At 32.1% G+C, this 6,333-nt stretch overlaps 1 non-coding gene across 1 annotated transcript; it reads right to left on the minus strand.

The window, feature by feature from the left end:
- Nucleotides 1–3,128: 3,128 nt before the first annotated feature.
- Nucleotides 3,129–3,234, minus strand: LOC148763103 (small nucleolar RNA R71). The gene has a single exon (XR_016026118.1). It is a non-coding gene; the product is annotated as a small nucleolar RNA R71 (small nucleolar RNA).
- Between the last annotated feature and the right edge of the window lie 3,099 nt (nt 3,235–6,333).

A 6,333-nucleotide genomic window follows, 5' to 3' on the forward strand; every position in this document is an offset into this window, starting at 1 on the left:
AGTCATGGATGTATCATAGATACTCCATAATTATCAGAATTATAAATGAAGAATAAACAATTTAATTCTTTAATAATAATTTAGAATCCATGAGAAAATAGGACTCCTTGTTGAATAATAACTCTATTTTATTGTTATACATCTTTATTTAAAAAGAATTAATAATAAAATAAAAGAGTCCTAGTCAAACATGGAGTCTCCATTTTATCAATATGGATGTCTAAATTCACTCTAGCAAGAGTCCTCCAACATTATATTAACTTAAGACAACTCTTCTCCTAATTAAGACAACACATATATCTTTGTCTAAATTAAGACAACTCTTGCCCTTAATTAAGACATCATATGTACCTGGTCTAAATTTATACAACTTTTGTTTTCTTGTCTAAATTAAGACAACTCTTGTCTTAATTAAGACAACATATAAATTCTTGTTTAAATTAAGACAACTTTTGTCTTAATTAAGACATCATATAAAGCTATCATTTTGTACATTAATTAAGCAATTAAAAATACATGCATTCCAACTAAAATAAGTTGAATTCTACGAAGTTAACTAGGGAATCTATTTGGACATAAATATTCCAAACTCTAATAAACTTAGAATTATTCTTAATCTCATTAAGATAATTCAAGTTTATTAACCATGAAATCACTCCACCATAGATTAATGGTTGAACTCTCAGATTATCTATAATTACAAGAAATAATCCAATATTTAATATTTTATATTACTTGTCCAATTGCAGACCTTATGTTGCAAACCCTCATAACCATCTAATGATAAAAGACAAAATTATCGTTTTACCTTTTATGTCAAATTTTGCCCTTACTCTCAAATTTCATCCAATTGGTAATCCAATACTCTAAATGTAATCCTTTGAGTACCTAGATATGATGAGTAACTAATTCATCAATCAACTCAAATTAATCACTAATCTTCCTAAAATCACTATAAGTGATATTAATGCTACAAACTCCGTATTTTAGATCTATGTTCCTTATGCTTACCTCAATTATAATCCCAACATACGGAGTCTTGATCAACGCAATATGATGATCATGCCCATGGCATATCAAAGGCTATAAAGAGACAAACACGAGTATACTATTTATTAAAATTTCGATTCTATCATAAACGAATGCATAGGTGTGAGATCAAGTTTAAAGTAATGGTCAAACATAAACTTGATTCTTACATGATTCCAATTCACTTTACAATGTCATTACTGAAAGTCAACTACTTCGATGATTTGAGACTTATCATTCCCTTAAAGTGAATCACATTCCTTGCGTTGGAAGTAATCTGGACACTATAACTTTAACGTAATAAAGTGACCAGCTTTATTATATGATTGTGAATAATTTTTTAGATTCAATTAAAATACATGTCACCTATGAATAACTCTTCAGAATAATGTATTTTAATATTTTAATATAATCATGGTACCTTTATAACTGAAAATCCTGATTGGAAATGAGAAAACTCTTATTGGAATTGATTTCTTTCTTCAACCAACTTGACCAAATTTTAAAGCCCTATTAAAACAAACTTTCGGAGGACTTCGGAGGAGAAAACGAAACACTAGATACACAGCTGAGACTAAAGTTGCAAAGTCATTGAAGCTAAGAAGAATTTGAAGGATTCAAGGAGATTTAGACATCAAGAATGCAATCCTTGGTTTTTTGCTATCTTTTTGTTATTCTTTTATTCTCTTGGTTTTGTTTTTAATGTTTAAACTTTATTCAATGATGATGTGTGACTTGATGGGGAGCTAAACTTTTTATCTAAGATTATGATTGAACTCAATATGTAGTTTGATTTATTTGTTTCTCTTTTGTTTATGTTCGATGGATTTAAATTGTTTATTTTGTTCTATTTTTAATTCTTCTAATTGCCTGATCACCAATTAAATTGAATTGGAAACCTAGTTTAAACCTTGACGATGGAGATTTAGGTAAACCTTGAATAGAATAGCATATGATCGAATGCACTTAGTTGATTAGGTGGTTTGATTTGCATATAGGGTAGACATACACCTATAAGCCATACGTAGCCAAAATTAAAGCACGACCGTAATGAATCTTTCTTCAATTTAATTTGCATAGACATATAGTAAATTAATTGGGAGAATTATTTTTATGAGAAACTTGACAGAAGCTTGTAAATAATTTAGGATTCTAGGTTAGCAACTTAATCCATTAAACTAAGTTAAGAGAGAGAGATAATAATCAGATGAAGTATTGAGGGATATCATAATCTTAGGTCTGGTAGTTAAGTGAGTTTTATAAAACAAATTTACTATTTAATTTTAGTTTGAGTTTATTAGTTTAATTTTTCTTTTTAATAATTTTAAATTTAATTGTTTGGATAAGATTAAAGAGTTACAATTTTAGTAGTTAACAGTAAGAAGTAATTCAATTCTCTGTGGGATTGACACTCTACTCACCACTATATAATCTTTGCGATACATATACTTGCGTGAGTAGAAAATTAAACAACAAGTTTTTGGCACCGTTACTGAGGAATTGATTTTTAATTCTTTATTGTTAATATTAATACCAAGCATTCTTAATTTTAATCCAAACTTTTCTTTTCTTTAATTTTTCAGGTACTTTTTGGTTGTATGTGAAGAGCCCAAAATTTGAAAATTGTTTCTTTTGATCCAAAAATTGAAAAGACTTTTCGAAGACTTTGAAGGAAAAATAAAAAAATTTCTGCTTCAAGTAAAACAATGGCTGATTAACAAGAGGAAGGGAACAAGCCTTTGAAGGATTATGCTATCCCACAAGTACAAAATCTCCACTCTAGTATCCGAAGACCCTTTATTCAAGCCAACAACTTTGAAATTAAGCCATCAATCATTCAGATGATTCAGACTACTATTCAGTTTAGGGGTTTGCCTAATGAAAATCTGAATGCTCATATTGTAAAATTCCTGAAAATCTACAATACATTCAAGGCTAATGGTGTTACTATGATGCCATAAGATTGAGGCATTTCCCTTTTTCATTGATTGATAAAGCAAAGAGTTGGTTAAATTCGCTTCCTGCTGATCTTATTAATACTTGGGATGACTTGGCTTAAAAATTCTTAGTAAAATTCTTCCCACCGGCTAAGTCAGCAAAGATACAGAATGATATCACTTATTTCATGCAATTTCATTCTAAATCATTATATGAGGCTTGGGAAAGGTATAAGGATTTGATAAGAAGGTGTCCTCACCATGGATTACCTAAGTGGCTGCAAGTTCAAACTTTTTATAATGGTTTGCTAAGACCTTTTAGAACTACCATTGATGCTATCGCTAGAGGTCACTCATGAGTAAATCCATTGATGAGGCTTATGATTTGCTTGAAGAGATAGCTTCCAATAATTATCAATGGCCATCTGAAAGATTGGGTACAAGAAAAATTGCTGAAATTCATGAATTAGATGTTATAAACACTATTTCTACACAATTGGCTTCTCTCGCAAAGAAAATAGATAAACTTAGTGTTAATGCTATCTAGAACTCCTTTATAACATATGAATTTTTTGGGGAAGGACATTCCAATGAAAATTATCCCATCTATTTTGAGTCTTGTCAATTTGTTAGAAATAGGCAACAAAACAATCCCTATTCCAACATTTATAATCCTGGTTGGAAGAATCATCCTAATTTTTCATGGAATAACATCCAAGGGTCTTCATCAGCGGCTAAGTTAAACTTTCCTCTTGAATTTCCATCTGGAGCCCCTATGCCAAAGAAAAAGCCTTCAGTGGAGGATATGTTCGTGCAGTTCATGACAAAGACTAATACAATCATAACAAAAAATGATGCATTTATGACAAGGACTGATGCCTCCATTCAAAATCAAGCAACTTCAATTAAAAATCTTGAGACACAAGTAGGTCAACTTGCTAATGCTTTAGATACTAGGCCTCATGGTATCTTACCAAGTGATACTGAACTTAACCCAAGAAGAGAAGGTAAGGAACATTGTATGGCAATCACTCTTCCCAATGGAAAAGAGGTTAGTAATAAAGCTTTAAATTCTAAGATTTCAATTCAATCTGATGAGAAAGAAATTGAAAAAGATGCTGAAAAAGAAATTGTGGTTGAAAAATCTGTTGAAAATTCAATAGAAAAATCACAATTAAAATCTGCTCCCACACCTCTACCACCTTTTCCTCAACATTTTCAAAAGCAAAAACTTGACAAACAATTCTAGAGATTTCTTGAGGTATTTAAAAAGCTTCACATTAATATTCATTTTGCTAAAGCTTTAGAACAAATGCCAAGTTATCTTAAACTCTTGAAAGACATTCTGATCAAAAAGAGGAAATTGAAAGAGTTTGAGACAATTGCACTTACTAAAGAATGCAGTGCTATAATCTAGAGTAAGCTTCCACCAAAGCTTAAAGATCCAGGGAGTTTTTCTATTCCTTGCAGTATTGGTAGTTTAAAATTTCTAAAGCTTTGAGTGATTTGGGTGCTAGTGTTTCAATAATGCCTTTGTATACTTTTAGAAAACTTGGATTTCAAGAGATACAACCTATTATAGTTACCTTGCAATTTGCAGACAAAACAATCAAGCACCCAGTTGGGATTATAGAGGATGTTTTGCTTAAAGTTGGACATCTGTACATTTCGGTGGACTTCATTGTGCTCGAGATTGAAAATGATGTTGAAATTTCTCTTATTTTGGGAAGACCATTATTAGCTATAGCTGAAGCAATTATTGATGTGAAGAATGAAAAAATAACTTTCAGAGTTGGAGAGGGGGAAGTGGTATTTAATTTATTCAATGCAACTTTGTATCTTTATATAGATAGTTGCTATAAAATGGATTTAGTTAATGAGGGTAAAGGTAAGCCTAGTCCTTCACTTTCAATGAAGCAAGCGCCAACTCTTGAGACAAAACCACCAACACCACCACCTTCCAATCATTTTGACTTTGTGGTTGGACAGCAAGTAGTATTTTCTGATCCATAACTCCATCTTTTGCCATGAAATTTTAAACCATATTGGGGAAAAACCTTAAAAGTGGCAAAAATTCATCCTTATGGTGTTATCGAAATTTATAATGGGCTTACCGGAGCAGTCAAGGTCAATAAAGAAAGTCTTGAACCTTATAAAGTAATGCAAGAAGGGGTGCCATGGTCAAGCCAATGACTATAAAAAGAGCTTCTTAAAAGGCAACCCAAACACTCTAACTTACTTTCTTTATTTTCTTTTAATTGTTTTTGTTTATTCAATTATTAAATTATTAACACTTTCTTTTATTTTTATAGGTACATTTTAAAAAAACTTCACTTAAAAAAATTCCAAAAAAAAAATTTGAAGGGGCTTAGTGGGCAAGACCAACACAAGCCACGGCGCTTGCTAAGGGTGGCCGCGACCTCGCAGCTTTGGGAAATGAGGGCCACAACGCTCACTAGGGGTAGCCGTACCTCATGTTTTGGGCTACCACCTTTAGGCAGCCCATGAGAAAAAGAAAAGAGAAAATAGGTGAGGAGATACAAGTCAGCAGCAAGATAATAACTTGGGCTGCGACGCCCACCTGGAGTAGGTCACGGCCCCCCTGATGTGGGTTGCCAACAATGGGCAACCCACTACCCACTACCCATAACCCTTCCCCCCCTCCCCTTTTAATATGGGTTACCAACAAATGGTAGTCCATTACCCAATAAAACCTGTTTTTCCTTTTCAATTATCTTTATTTTTATTATTTCTCTACATTAATCTTTATTTATTTTCTTTTTGTAGTAAAAAAAAAATCCTTTTAGAAGTAAGAATGAGGAAGATGATAATAAGGATAGATGTAAGACCCCAACCTCTATAGGCTCGTAACTAAGCATAGATGTAATAATACGATATAGGGGTAATTTCGTCATTTTCTCTAATAAGCTCCCAAAAGAAAGTTTTACGATATTTTAAGGTCTAAATAAGTATAAGACTGCATAAATGATGTTTACTGATGAAAATACGAAGAAAACTAGAAGTTTCAACAATTTTCATAACAGGGGCAAAATGGTCATTTTTCACATCGGGTTAAAATTTTAAGTTTTTATGAACCCGAGTATGTTTAGACCATTATGGACCTTGCCCCAGTGTTAAAAGAGCAAAAAGATTGCATAAAAGATTAGAGGAGAATAAGTAAATTGGTGGAGGGGCAAATTGGTAATTTTAAGGGAATGGATAAATTTGGCCTATAAATATCTTGAATTTCCAGCAGCTTCTTGAAATTTCCAGTAGCTGTCTTCTTCTTCCCTTCTCCTCTCTCACATTTCTTCAATTCTTCCATAAGAGTTTTCTTCAAGCTTCCATAACTTTCTCTCTCTAGCTC

This window comes from Theobroma cacao, chromosome 4 (genome assembly GCF_053813885.1).
Source record: "Theobroma cacao isolate CCN51 chromosome 4, ASM5381388v1, whole genome shotgun sequence".
Taxonomy (NCBI): Eukaryota; Viridiplantae; Streptophyta; class Magnoliopsida; order Malvales; family Malvaceae; genus Theobroma; species Theobroma cacao.